At 39.1% G+C, this 15,050-nt stretch overlaps 1 pseudogene; it reads left to right on the top strand.

Annotated features, from left to right (window-relative positions):
- On the top strand, positions 1,078-8,924 carry LOC110012039 (annotated as a pseudogene).

Below are 15,050 nucleotides of genomic sequence, written 5' to 3'. Positions count from 1 at the left end.
GAGGGCGTCCAACAAGAAAAAGAAATTCAAGATCCAATGGACCAAAGATTTAACCATTGAAAGTGGGCCAATGATAAGAGAAAGGTTGAAGAGAATGCAAGAAGTAATTCAAACCCAATCCAACTTAGTCTTTGCTAATGGGATCAAGTCACAATTGGAGGCCCAACATGTGAGCTTAATTTCACTAATTCAAGCCCAAGAAAGCCCACAATAGGAGCCCAACTCGTCCAAGTACAACCATGTGGTCAAAGGAGACCTTCCAACTACATTCAAAGTGCATTTATGCACCAATTTTCGGATTCACATGGTCATGCATGGATTTTACTCATTTTTGACCAAGAATGCTTAGTTTTTAGTCATCTTTTGACCATGTATTGAATATCCATCCACCAAGGAGTCACTTGAGGATATGAAAGGTTAATATGGAAGTGTTTTAGGCCTATAAAAGGCACATACCAGCCATGCATGCGGGACATAATTGAATTATTTAAGAATTGATCTAAATTTATAAACTATTGAGTGTTCTCTGATTTTGGAGAGTTATATACTTGTTTTAGCTTTGGTGAAACCTTTGCTTTGTCAATCTAGTCTATTAGATTGGTAATTCAAATTCACAAAGCCTGCAATTCGTGCTGGACCCAAGTGTGTCGGTGTGTGGATTGGTTTACTTGTGCTTGTAGTTGGTTGAATGTTCTAAGTAGTAGGTCACGTTCATATAACGTGGTTGGCTATTTACATTCCTTAGGTCACAGACCACTTTATCCATTTGTAACCTACGCCGTAAAAATCGGGCCACCCATGGTCGATACCATATGATGTGGTATCAGAGCCTAAGTTGATACGGTAGGCTTTCTTTCTTTCATTTGATTTACCTTGAATCTTTCCTCTACCACCACAATCTTCTGTACCTTATATGAAAATAAACCAAAAAAAAAAAAGTTAAAAGAAGAGCTCATAAAAAAAAGGGAGAGCAGCAAAAAAAAATTTCTTCATCACTTTACTTTGCTATTATCTTTGTAAGTCAATTGGTCTTCATTTCCGCAGTTGTACCGAACTTCTTTAGACCATTCTCTAGCTATGGGTGAGTGTGAAGCGTCTACATACTCATACTTGGTTGAGAAAAGAAATTGGCTTTTGTTTTTGAGTCACTATATAAAGCATTGAGTTTCACATGAGCTTAGATTAGAGAGAGTTGAGTGAAGTAAGGCTATCATTGAGGCCCCAAAGTGTGATCCTATTAAGTAAGGAGTGAAACACAAAGGAAAAAATAAAGAGAGAAAAAAAAAAGAGTGTGACAAGAATTTGGTGAGGTTCCTATAAAAAAATAAAAAAATATCTTACTAAACGACAGAAAATCGAGATAAAGGAGTTGCTCAAGCAAGTGATGACAACAACTCGGGACAAAAGGTACAAGGTGGGGTCGATGCATTGCATATGCAAGCCTTAGTGAGCCACTTTGAGAAGTTGTTTAACCATAAACTAGGACTTCATGAAAGATTGGATCAAGTAGAGAATCAAGTAGCCGGTCCAAGAGCTATAAATCAAAGACATGCTCTAAATCCATGTTCTCAACACCCTATTTATGATGAGTATTTGTACGATCCAAGCAATAGAGAAGAATATGAGGACATTCGGCGAAGAAGAGTGAATCGACCAAGAGATAGATCGAGACGACCTAGAGAAGAAGACGGTGGCCTAGGAGGAGTTAAGGTCACCATTCCTTCATTTAAAGGAAAGATGTATTTGGAGTGGAAGATGCTTGTCGAGCAAATCTTTTCATGCCACAACTACTCGGAGACTAAAAAGGTAAAATTCCCAGCCCTTGAGTTTACTGATTATGCTCTTGTTTGGTGGGATCAAATGCAAAAAGAACGGGTTAGGAATGGTGAACGTCCCATCACAACATGGGAAGAGATGAGAGCAATCATAAGGAGAAGGTTTGTTCCATCCTATTATTGTCGTGAGCTACACAACCATCTCCAATGTGTTACTCAAGGTTCTAAAAGTGTTGATGAGTACTACAAGGAAATAGAGATTACCATGATTCGAACTAACATTATAGTGGACAATGAAGCGACTATGGCTCGTTTCTTGCATGGGCTCAGTCAGGATATCGCCGATGTTGTGGAGATGCACCACTATGTAGAACTTGAAGAGATGGTACACCAAGCCATCAAGGTGGAACAACAACTCAAGCGAAGAGGACTTTTGAGGAGGACTTCTAACTCGTCGGTATTCGGTCCATGGAAGAACAACCCCAAGAAAATAACCCCTTCGACATCAAGATTCAAGCAGGCAGATCCTAAACATGGTGACAAAGTTGCTGCCAAAAAGGTACAACCTGAACCCAATTCTTCAAGAAATTTGATATAAAGTGTTTCAAGTGCCAAGGGAGAGGACACATAGCAAGTGAGTGTCCTAATCGACGTACAATGATCTTCAACAATCATGGAGAGTTGGAAACTGAAGATGAAATCACTGATAAAGAGGAATCATCACAAGAAGATAGTAATAGAGAGTATGCCGAAGAAGGAGAATTGCTTGTTACTAGAAGAACCCTTAGAGCTCAGATGCTCGAGGAAGATAATTGCAAAAGAGGAAACTTGTTCCATGCACGCTGTCAAGTTCATGGAAAGGTATGTAGTATGATTATTGATGGTGGTAGTTGTTGCAATGTCGCAAGTATTGAATTGGTTCAAAAATTAAGTCTACCTACTATCAAGCACCGCCGCCCATACAAGCTTCAATGGTTGAATAAGTGTGGAGAGCTGAAGCTGACCAAGCAAGTAAATGTATTGTTTTCAATTGGAAGATATAAGGATGAGGTTTTATATGATGTTGTACCAATGAATGCATGCCACATACTATTAGGAAGACCATGGCAGTTTGATAGGCATGTAACACATGATGGATTCCAAATTCGTTATTCTTTTGTGCTTCGAGGAGAATGAATAACTCTCAATCCGATGACACCAAAACAGATTTTGCAAGTTCATATCTTGAGAGAAAAGAAAAGAGAGTGTGAGAAAAGGAAAGAGAAAGGAAAAGAACAAAGTGAAAATGAGAGTGAAAAAAGAATGAAAGATTCAAAAGAGGGAGAAAAAAAAAAGCAAAGTTACAAGAGGAAAGGAAAAGGAGAGGGAAAAAGAAGATAAAGAGAATTTATTAGTTGCTAAGAAGAGTGAAATCAAGGAAGATTTGTTTTTTCTCGACAAAACCTCAAAGTACTTGTGTACAAAGAAGCTATGTCGAATTCTAACGACCTAACGTCTTCTTTGCCTAGTGTTGTTATATCTCTTTTGTAGGATTATAAAGATGTCTTTCCGGATAAGATGCCACAAGGTTTGCCACCCATTCGAGGGATAGAACATCAAATTGACTGCATTCCGGGAGCATCCTTGCCAAACCGCCTAGCATACCGTACCAATCCTGAAGAGATCAAAGAGATTCAAAGGCAAATCCAAGAATGGACGGCCAAAAGTTATGTGAGGGAGAGCCTCAGTCCTTGTGCAGTTCTGGTGTTGCTCGTGCCTAAGAAGGATAGCACATTGCGGATGTGTGTTAATTGCCGAGCCATTAACAACATTACGATAAGATATCGCCACCCTATTCCTAGGATAGACGATATGCTTGATGAGTTAAATGGTTCAACTATCTTTTCTAAAATTGATTTAGAAAGTGGTTATCATCAAATTAGAATAGAAGAAGGAGATGAGTGGAAAACCGCTTTCAAAACGAAGCATGGGCTTTATAAGTTGTTAGTTATGCCAGTTGGACTTAGTAATGCACCTAGCACATTTATGAGATTGATGAATCATGTTTTGCATGCATTTATAGGCAAATTTATGGTAGTGTATTTTGATAACATCCTTATTTATAGTAGGACTTTGGAAGAGCATGTAACACATTTAAAACAAGTCATAGAGGTTCTAAGAAAGGAAAGGTTGTTTGGGAACTTGAAAAGGTGTGACTTTTGCATTAACAAAGTTTTTTTCCTTGGTTTGTTGTGAGTGGTGAAGGAATCATAGTTGATGAAGAAAAAATCAAAGTTATTCGAGATTTACCAACCCCACCACTATTGGAGAAGTGAGGAGCTTTCACGGCCTTGCAATCTTTTATAGGCAATTTGTGAAGGACATTAGCACCATGGCAGCCCCATTGAATGAGTTAACCAAGAAGAATGTTCCATTCTAGTGGGGAAATGCATGAGAGAAAGCCTTTCAAGCTATAAAAGAGAAGTTTAGCTATGCATCTTTGCTAGCCTTCCCGACGTTGGTAAGACTTTTGAAATTGAATGTGAAGCAAGTGGGATTGAAATAGGAGGAGTTCTTATGCAAGGAGGTAGACTGCTTCCATATTTCAGTGAGAAACTAAGTGGGCTGACACTTAACTACCCTACATATGACAAGGAGCTTTATGCATTGGTTATAGTATTGAAAACTTAGCAACATTATTTGTGGCCGAAAGAGTTAGTAATACATTCTGATCATGAAGCACTCAAGTATATTAAAAGTCAAAGCAAGCTTAGCCGTCGACATGCAAACTGGGTAGAGTTTATTGAGTCATTTCGATATGTGATCAAGCACAAGAAAGGTAAGGAGAACATTGTTGCTGATGCGCTTTCAAGAAGGTATGTTTTACTTTCAATAATGGATGCTAAAATTCTTGGTTTTGAGTTGATCAGAGATTTGTATGCTAATGGTGTTGATTTTGGTAAAGTGTTTGGAAATTGCAGCCCTAGCATTCGATGGGATAAATTCTATTTACATGATGAATTTTTATTTCGAGCCAACCAGCTTTGTGTTCCTAATTGTTTTGTTCCTTCATTATTGTTAAAGGAAACACATTCTAAGGGTTTGATGGGTCACTTTGGTATTTCTAAGACTTAGGGAGTCTTGAGCGAATACTTTTATTGGCCAAAGATGCGTAGAGATGTTGAGAAGTTTGTGCGAAAATGCATAGTTTGTCCTAAGGCAAAGTCAAAGCTTAATCCCCATAGATTGTACATGCCCCTCCCTATTCCTAGTGTACATTGCGAAGATATTTCAATGGACTTTATTTTGGGATTACCTAGGTCTAAGAGGGGGAGAGGTTCTATTTTTGTTGTTGTAGACAGATTTTTCAGAATGGCACACTTTATAGCATGCCATAAAGTTGATGATACCTCTAGTATTGCTAATCTTTTCTTTCAGGAAATTGTGAGGCTTCATGGTATGCCAAAGACTACAGTGTCCGATCGAGATGTCAAGTTCCTTAGCTACTTTTGAAAAACTTTGTGGGGCAAGCTTCGAACTAAGTTGCTTTTCTCTACTACTTGCCATCCCCAAACCGATGGGAAAACTAAGGTGGTCAATAGGACACTTTCGACATTGTTGCGAACAATTGTGAAGAAGAACTTAAGGAGTTGGGAAGAGTGTCTACAGCATGTCGAGTTTGCTTACAATAGGGCTGTCCACTCCACTACTAAGTTTTCACCCTCTCAAATTATTTATGGTTTTAATCCTCTTGCACCAATTGATTTAATGCCCTTCCCTTTGCAGGAGTGAATAAATATGGATGGAAAGAAACGTGCTGAATTTGTCAAGAAAATCCATGAAAATATCAAAAGTAATATTGAGAGGATGACTCAACAGTACATGAACCGAGCGAACAAGGGAAGGAAACGAGTTATCTTCGAACCGGGAGACTTAGTATGGTTGCATCTTAGAAAAGATAGGTTTTCGGACAAAAGAAAGTCCAAGCTCATGCCAAGAGGGGATGGACCATTCCGAGTCATTGAAAGGATTAATGATAATTCTTACAAACTTGATTTACCTAGTTAGTATGGAGTAAGTGCTACTTTTAATGTTTCTGATCTTTCTCCTTTTTATGATGCACGTAACGAAGAGTCGAGTACCACTCCTTTTCAAGAAGGGGAGGATGATAGGAACACCGAGGGTGTCCAACAAGCAAAAGAAATTCAAGATCCAATAAACCAAGATTTAACCATTGAAAGTGGGCCCATGACCAGAGAAAGGTTGAAGAGAATGCAAGAAGTAATTAAAGCCAATCCAACTTAGTCTTTGCTAATGGGATCAAGTCACAGTTGGAGGTCCAACATGTGAGCTTAATTTCACTAATTCAAGCACAGGGAAGCCCATAATAGGAGTACAACTCGTCCAAGTACAACCATGTGGTCAAAGGAGACTTTTCAACTACATTCAAAGTGCATTTGTACACCAATTTTCGGATTCACATGGTCATGCATGGTTTTACTCGTTTTTGACCAAGAATACCTAGTTTTTAGTCATTTTTTGACCAAGTATTGAATGTACATCAACCAAGGAGTCACTTGAGGATATGAAAGGTTAATTTGGAAGTATTTTAGGTCTATAAAAGGCACATACCAGCCATGCATGCGGGACACAATCGAATTATTTAAGAATTGATCTAAGTTTATAAAATATTGAGTGTTCTCTGATTTTGGAGAGTTATATACTTGTTTTAGCTTTGGTGAAACCTTTGGTTTGTCAATCTAGTCTATTAGATTGGAGATTCAAATTCACAAAGCTTGCAATTCGTGCTGGACCCAAGTGTGTCGGTGTGTGGATTGGTTTACTCGTGATCGTGGGTGGTTGAATGTTCTATGTAGTAGGTCACGTTCATATAACGTGGTTGGCTATTTACATTCCTCAGGTCAGGACCACTTTATCCATTTCTGGACTACGCCGTAAAGATCGGGCCACCCATGGTCGATACCATATGATGTGGTATCACAGCCTAAGTTGAAACATTAGGCTTTCTTTCTTTCGTTTGATTTACATTGAATCTTTCGTCTACCACCACAATCTTCTGTACCTCCCCCCCCCATTGTTATATAAAAACAAACCAAAAAAGAAAAGCTCAAAAAAAAAAAAGGGAGAGGAGCAAAAAAACGAAACAAAACGAAAATTTGTTCATCACTTTACTTTGCTATTATCTTTGTAAGCCAATTGCTGTTGATTTCTGTAGTTGTACCGAACTTCTTTAGACCATTCTCTAGCTATGGGTGAGTGTGAAGCGTCCGCACACACATACTTGATTGAGAAAAGAAATTGGCGAGTTTGCCGTTGCTCTGGCTATATTCACTCGTGTTACAAAACACCTCACCGCCCATAACCCTACTCATGCTCGGTCTGGACATCCGAGATACTTAATGAATAGTAGGATATCGGACCAGATTTGTCACCTGTATAGTCTAGTTTCTGTATCCGATGAGTCCTACCTGCGCAACCTACGTACGGACGTAACGCCTTCGGACGGTTGTGCTATCTGCTTGAGTATTCTGGAGGCATTTTGCAAAGCACCTATCTTAGCGTACCGGAGCAAGTAGCGATTTTTCTTAGTTTTGTAGCCCATCATAAAAAGAATTGTGTGGTGAAGCATGATTCTCTACGTTCCGGCCGCACGATACACAAACATTTTCACCGTGTCCTATTACTATTATTTGTTTGTTTCTAAATTAACAATTCATTGTAATCTGATTTTTGCTCCTTAGTTGTTCTGATAATATTTACCTTAAATTTGTGACTGTATTCCATACTGTAGGGATGTCTTGGGGCCTTGGATGGGACCGTCATTAATGTGCGAGTACGTGAACATCAAAAGGGAAGGTAACGAACTTGCAAAAGTCATGTGGCTGTGAATGTTCCTGGTGTTTGCTATCCAAACATGCAATTCATATACGTCCTTTCAGGCTGGGAGTGGAGCGTTGTGATAGCCGTGATGTCGTCCACAGATCAGGTGGTCTAAAGTTCCTACAAGTGTCACTGTGCTCCCTACATGCTTGCTATAGCTTTTTCAACTGCTAAATATGTGGGTTCGTAAATGCAAATAATAAAATTCTTGCGTAACTTTCGGTTATACCTTGTGTTGGGAATTACTACTTATGTGACAGTGGCTATGCGAATGCCGAAGGTTTGTTGACTCCGTACAGAGGTGTTCGCTACCATCTACAAGAGTGGGACAATGGTGCGGGCGGACCGCAGACCATCAGGTATTTTTCAACCTAAAGCACTCTTCTAAGCGTAAGAGCATACGTTTGGTCTACTTAAGATGCGCTGGGGTATTCTAAAGAGTTAGTTATTCTACCCCATCAAGGTGCAAAATTGGATAATCTTCGCTTGTTGCCTATTGCACAATTTTTTAAGGACTGAAATGCCTGATGATCCGCTAGAAAATGACTTACTGAGTCTTGGAGATGATGGGATGGATGTTGAGCCTGACTGTGCGTGGAATATCAAGAGCAGCCCCTCATGGACCACTTGGAGGTACACATTGGCCACATCCATGTAAAATGAGTGGATGAGTCGCCTGTGATGTCACATGCCACTGAATAACCTATATCCTACAGTCGTTGCTAAGCGTCATGTCACATGCCACTGAATAACCTAATCATGCGCGCAGACTGTATTTGTTCGGCGGTTGACTGTAATCATTGTTATCTTAAGGTCTTAGGGTTAGCGATAGTTGTGAAGACTGTGTGATTATTGAAATCTACAACTGTTTTACAGTCAGTTGTTTGAATTGTTCTTCTGTTTCAAGTGCTATTATTGTGGACGAAATTACGTTACCCATTTATACGCTGGCAATTTGTTTTTCGTTTATGATTTGACGTCATGCTTTACACTAAATTTACATTGTTAGTACAGGTTCTGTCCTCGTCTATTATACAATTGCATTCAACTATTTAACCAACACATATTCTTTGGTGCAGGTTTCAACACAAATTGCCGATCGATCGTTCCTTGAAAGATGGAGCTAGGACTGATGAAGCTAGCAGCAGGCTACGTCGGCGGGCAGGGAACAAAAATAGGCCTTTTAAGTCACCGAATGTGGACGATTCTCGAAGAGGAATGTCTTATAGCATGACTGAAGAATTTAGTTGTAACTGGGTGGAAATGTGACAATAGCATTAAGAATGGCTATCTCAGACAACTGGAGGCGTACATGGCAAAGACATTTCCGAAGTCGAAAAATAAGGCCGAACCACATATTACTTCTAAATTGCATATCTGGAAGAAGCAGTACTCTTCGTTGACCACTATGCTCACGTGATTGGGATTGGGTTGGGATGAGAAACGGAATATGCTAATGGTGGAAGACGATGATACTTGGGATGATTATGTAAAGGTATGAAATGAAAACGGTCATGCGTTTCCTACATTCAACCGAAATAGCACTTTATCTTTTAAATTATTTTTAGCTTGTTCTCTGAGTTGTTTTAGATGGATCTTACGTGAAGGGGATGCATTATAAGACATAGCCATTTTTAAGCGCATGGAGAGAAATATTTGGGAAGGATCGTGCGATCAGAGAGTGTAGGGCGGACCCATATAAGGATGCAAATGGCATTACAAATGAAGAGATGGCTGACACGCAGGATTTTTATGTGCCGAACGCTGAATAGAATCCAAATGGAATCCGGACATAGGTGAAGTTGGGATGGAGGAGGGCCCGCTGTCCTCGTTCAATGTCAACGTCGACCCCACTATGAATTCATCCAGTGTAGCCAAATGGATGAGTAGCACTTCATCAAGGAAACGCAAGATAAGCGATGTTCGTGGTGGTATCCAAAGTTGGTTGAAATGGTGTCTACCTTCTGTGAGTCTGCCAACACGTGCTTGGGAACGTTGACTAGAGTGCTTGAAAGTGAATTTGGAGACCCCGAATATCGCGCAATGATCCGGCAGCAGGTTAGAGATTTGGAAGCATTTGATGGAAACGAAAACTTGATGGTTGCAAATAAGTTAGTTAAGAATCCATTGGAAATGGAGCTTTTTTTGCGGTTTGACAAAGGATTCCAGGGTGAAGATGATGCGGCTAATGCTTGTTGGTAAGATTTAATGACCGATTGTCCTCGCTAGGATGCTTGGTTTTAATTATTTACTAGTTTTTGCTATATATTACCGAAGCGCGATGCACAAATATTGCACCAACCTAACCATGATTTGGTATCAGTAATTTTGTTTTATGTGATCTTGTGTACTGAACAAGATGTTCGAATTGGTGCTATTCATACTGATCACTTATGTGTTCGTCAGCTTCAATATTGTTTTGTGTATGTGTTTTTTATAAGCTTGTTTTGTTGTTATGGCTTTCGATCACTCATTTGCATTTGGAGACTATTCGATTTGCATTATATTATACTAATGAGTACTAGTGAATGCACGAATAAACACTATTAAGTTAATTATTTCCTAATACTAATAAGTAAGGATGAAATAGTTTCGATAAATCATTATAATTCACACAAATAGTACGATACAAAATTAATGACTAGAGAACATCATAAATACACAATATAAGGGTGTTGCATGTAACTGTACATAGGGAAATATAAATTCTTTCTTTTCTTAAAAATAATTATCTTGAGAATCATTACTCATATTTTAGACGTCTACAAATGGTCAATAAATTAATACAAATATATAATTCATGTGTTCTTCCTAAAATGACATACCAATAAAGTTCACTATAATGTGTAATTATTTTACATACTACAATGCATCTTTTGTAAAATTTCCAACAAATGCACACCTGGTTTTGATTCTGTTTGGTTCATTTCAGAAAAATATGTGGAAACAACTCCAACAGTAAATAGCAGTGCAGCCATGAATCGTGTGTATTGAAAGATATTGCGATACTAACAACATAGCAATATAACGAAAAATAAAAGCATAAAAACCACTTATATCTGATGTAAAACCCAAAAACAACATAATTTAATATGCAGATTGCCCTTTACAAAGTTTTGACTATTCACTGGCGGAAACAAAAGCATCATTTCGATTACAAAAAAGGGTTCTTAAACTATCGTCCGACCAAAAGAAGCTGACCTTTCCATCCACACTAGTTTTTTTACCAATCTCAATTGTCGTCTGAGCTTGTCACCAAATTCACTACCTGAATCTCTTAATCGTCTTTCACTCCCAACAAATTGACGTCCGATCTATCCTGGCTGGAATCTTAAAGTTCTGCACTGGCTTCATCCAATGAAGTAATGTCATCTCCACCGAAGATCTCCTTCATCTGCTCCCACTTTCGTTCGCCCGAACAGTAATACGCCTTAGCGAATGGTGTCTCTTGCATTCTACAAGTTCTAACATGATTACATCTGATTTTTAGGAAAACAATTTCATTGGTCTCCATATCCCAAAATTTAGAAAGCGAAGGTAAAGACTCATACCCGGATTACTCTCTTCCAGTCTTCCCGCCGGCCGAGCATCCTGTTCGTGTTCTCATTCCCGGTGATGGAGTGATCTACTAGTACTTTTGGGAAGGTGTCATAGCGCAACCTAAGTAGATGCAGTTTAGTTTTAAAAAATTACAATAGTCAGTCTCTTTCGGCGTACCTGTTAACCTCGTCAGCAGTGAAATTCAACGACGGCAGATTCGTTTAGCGTCGGTCATACTGGTTTCTGCCTAGAAAGGCCTGATAAGAGATGGCATCAACGAACACAACGTCAACCTTCTTCGTCCAACTCTTACTATAGAAGTACCGTCCTTGGCCCATGGGTCTTTTACGCCTCTGCATTTCCTTAGTCTGAATTATTGGGAAAAAAGAAAAAACGGTGAAGTTTTGGAAGCAAAAATACTTGTTTAGGGATTGGCCTCAGGTGAGAAGAATAGACAAGAGGGTGAAGGGTAATGTAGAGACGTAAAAGGTAAGCCGAAGGGTCAACTTACCTAAAAGGTAAGCCGAAGGCACCCCACTAATTATGGCTTCTATTCGTCTGGTTGGATGGTGCATCCTCCCAGATGGTGCCTTGGAAAACAACGGTTATTTAGTTCTTCTTTTTGTCCAGCAGAGTCTTCATTTATTGGTGCCTTAAATCTGTATTACATTCCTAAAATTTTGTATAATGAATTACAAGTGCATATATAAATTAATGTCCCAAGTTTGTGTTATTTGTTTTGCACCATCTGACTGTATAAACCCTACTCAAGGGTTTCTTACATGTACATTCAGGCAAATTTTCAACTGGAAGAAAAAATTTTCATTTTCTAACCTTTTCATGTGCTGGGACTATGTGTTACCTTTTTCCAAATTAGAATGCTTATAAAAATTCACTAATGGAATTCGTTTTTTTGTGGATAATGTGAAATATTGTTGAAAAGAAATTAGCAATTTAAACACAGCATAAGAAGAATTTGGGAAAGCTAAATTGCATCAACTGAAAACTGTTCAAAAACTCGCCTTACAACATTTTCCATCCATTCATTAAAAAAACAAAAAAGCAAATTAACATGCTCCACCACCACTGCCCCAGAATTTTTTTTTTCCGACCATACGCAACGGAACTACACACATTTCTTTCCTTGCCAACAACAGCACACACACTTCAACATTCATCTTCACTCGTCACCAAATCAACCACCTCAGGCTCCTCATATGATTTCACCCGCAGGAATATAACGCCAGATCCATCAGATCCGTCCTCGTTGCCCTCATCAATATTAGTATTTGTTCCGCGGAATGGAGAAAGCACAGCCCCACCAAGTATCTTACGCATCTGTTCCCACTTCGGCTCACCAAAATAGTAATACGTCTTGGCAAATGGGTTCTCCTGCAGGGCATCGTTTTTTTCAAGGAAAAAACTAATTTGTTAATAGAACGGATTAGTACAAAGTTTGAAAAAGGCCATACCCATATGATCTTCTTCCAGTCTTCTCTCCTGCCGGCCATCCTCTTTGTTTCCTCGTTCCAGGTGATATAAGGTTCCTCCAGCACCTTTTCTAATGTTTTGTAGCGCAAATGCAGCAAGCTAAGTTTGTTTTGGAAGAAATCATATGAACAGGATCGGCCGGCATACCTGTTAACCGCATCGGCCGTGTTTTTCAAGGAATCGTTATCCAGCCGCAGTAGGTCAGACTGGTTTCAGCCCATCAACTCGTGATAGTACGGGTAGTTGCAGAAAGTGTTGTCGACTTTCTTAGTCTATCTCGGGGTATAAAAATAGAGACTTTGCCTCATTAGCATTTTGCTGCTAGGCATAGTATAAGCTTGGTTATTGGACGCTGTAGGGGATGGTGTAGTAAGAAAGAAGATGGTCACTAGGGTTCGGATGAGATGAAGGGACAGGTACTTGATGGCAGGACTCTACTCCTTAAAAAAGCACGCAATTGTGGCCTTTTGTATCCCTGCTATAATTGTTTTTTTCTCATCATTGCATGCAGTGAAAAAGAAACACTGCTTTGGAAAACAGTAGTCATTATGGCGTATTATGCATTGAATTTCGTCTGATTGCTGCTTTTTGTTCTGTTAATTGCATTCACTTAGGCATGATTAAATATAAACACATACATACATTGGAGGACATGCATTTAGCTTGTAATTCAGAATTTGCTATAATAAATTATAGAATTATTATACTTAAAACTGATTTTCGTAAAAATTATTATATTGTAATAAAATGTATACAGTACAACAGAAGTAATCTCCTAATACACGAATACTGACCAAAATACACAAATAAAAACTGCACATTACAAATTAATACAGTTAATGCAACAACAATACATTAAACATGCCTCACTTTCTTAAATTCATAATTTATGAAACATATCAGCCACAATGTTTAACACGTGTAGGTGGTCCCCCAATTCTAGCCTGAACAAAATGTACACTTCCCATGCGAACACATGGAAACCAAAAAACAACAACACCTGACAGTAACAAACATTCTTCGCCTTATGTGGCCCTTATAACTAGGTTTCTTAATTCTGATACACACTACTTAAAGATTGAGACATCCTAAAAAGGAAAGCTAAATAAAGTACAGCTGCATGAGAAAATGTTACAAAAGACAACATCATTCCCTAAAAAACTCCGCAAACATTAAAGTTATACATATGTAAATATATATACATATAATATAGATGCTCCCTACTATGCATGCAACAACCTAAACATGATTTCCTTTCTCCACAACCTTCACCTCAACCTTACACTCCTCTCAGTCAACCTTTTTCAGCGGCGCTCGATTCGATACCGATGAGCTCGCTTGTCTGTTCCGACCTTGCAGCACGAGGGATTTCACATTTGCACATTTTCAGCTTCCTTTTAGCGCTTGGCACGCCAAGCAGCGGGTGCAATGAGTCGGCATCGTCCTCGCATTCGTAGAAGTCATTAATAAAGTTCCACAACGACGAGCTTGATGTCGGGCTGTCAGATACGTAGGCATACAGGCAAGGATCGCTTTGAACATCTCCCAATACTGTGGTTGGTTCAACCAAAGCAGTACCACCAGACAGTTTATCCGACTCCCCTTCTTTCGCTTCTGCCTCCGCATACCCCACGATACTAAATCTGAATCCACTGGTTGAGTGAACAGCGCACAGAGCTCGTCCGACATGTCCTCATATGCGTTGACATAGCACTTCCCGATGCGTGATTCCTAGAATAACATATTCGTACAGCACAAACAACATGGGAACACATTGTTAAAGTTTTAGGCAGTATAATAATATAACAAAACTCCTTTCATGTTGCATCCGGCGCAGTGACAAATCATAGACGCTTGTTCCACACAACATCTCATCCTTTCACCATTTTCCTGAAAACATCATGTTGCTCACAAAGGAACTTGACGACGTACTCTCCCAAACCCAAGTCAATTTTACCACCGTGACAACTTAACCACTTCATGTAAAGCATCCGAAATCGCAAACTTGTTTGCACGCTCTGGGTGAAAACGACCTTTTTTGGCGTGATCAAGCAATTTCATAACAAATGTTTCTTCCATTGTCTTTGGTCCATTTGGAACAATAGAACATATATCTTTGATAGTAATAGCCTTCAGGCCACATCATTGGCTATTTTGGGAAAAAGTAATGTGGTTGGGACTACAACAGATAGCAATGTTTTTTCATGTGGAAGTATTGAAAATTTAGTCACATTTATAGCGGAATGTAAGGAAATGTAATTTGATGTGTTGGCCAATCAATGGCAAACACTGTTCATTTCGTAGTGATAAAAAGAAAAGGTTGCATACCCATTAATTCAGGTGTCTGTTATCTGGTAGGTGGGA

Source organism: Sesamum indicum, linkage group LG5 (genome assembly GCF_000512975.1).
Source record: "Sesamum indicum cultivar Zhongzhi No. 13 linkage group LG5, S_indicum_v1.0, whole genome shotgun sequence".
Taxonomy (NCBI): domain Eukaryota; kingdom Viridiplantae; phylum Streptophyta; class Magnoliopsida; order Lamiales; family Pedaliaceae; genus Sesamum; species Sesamum indicum.
Note: the sequence above shows the minus strand (reverse complement) of the source record. Positions and strands in the feature narration are given on the sequence as shown.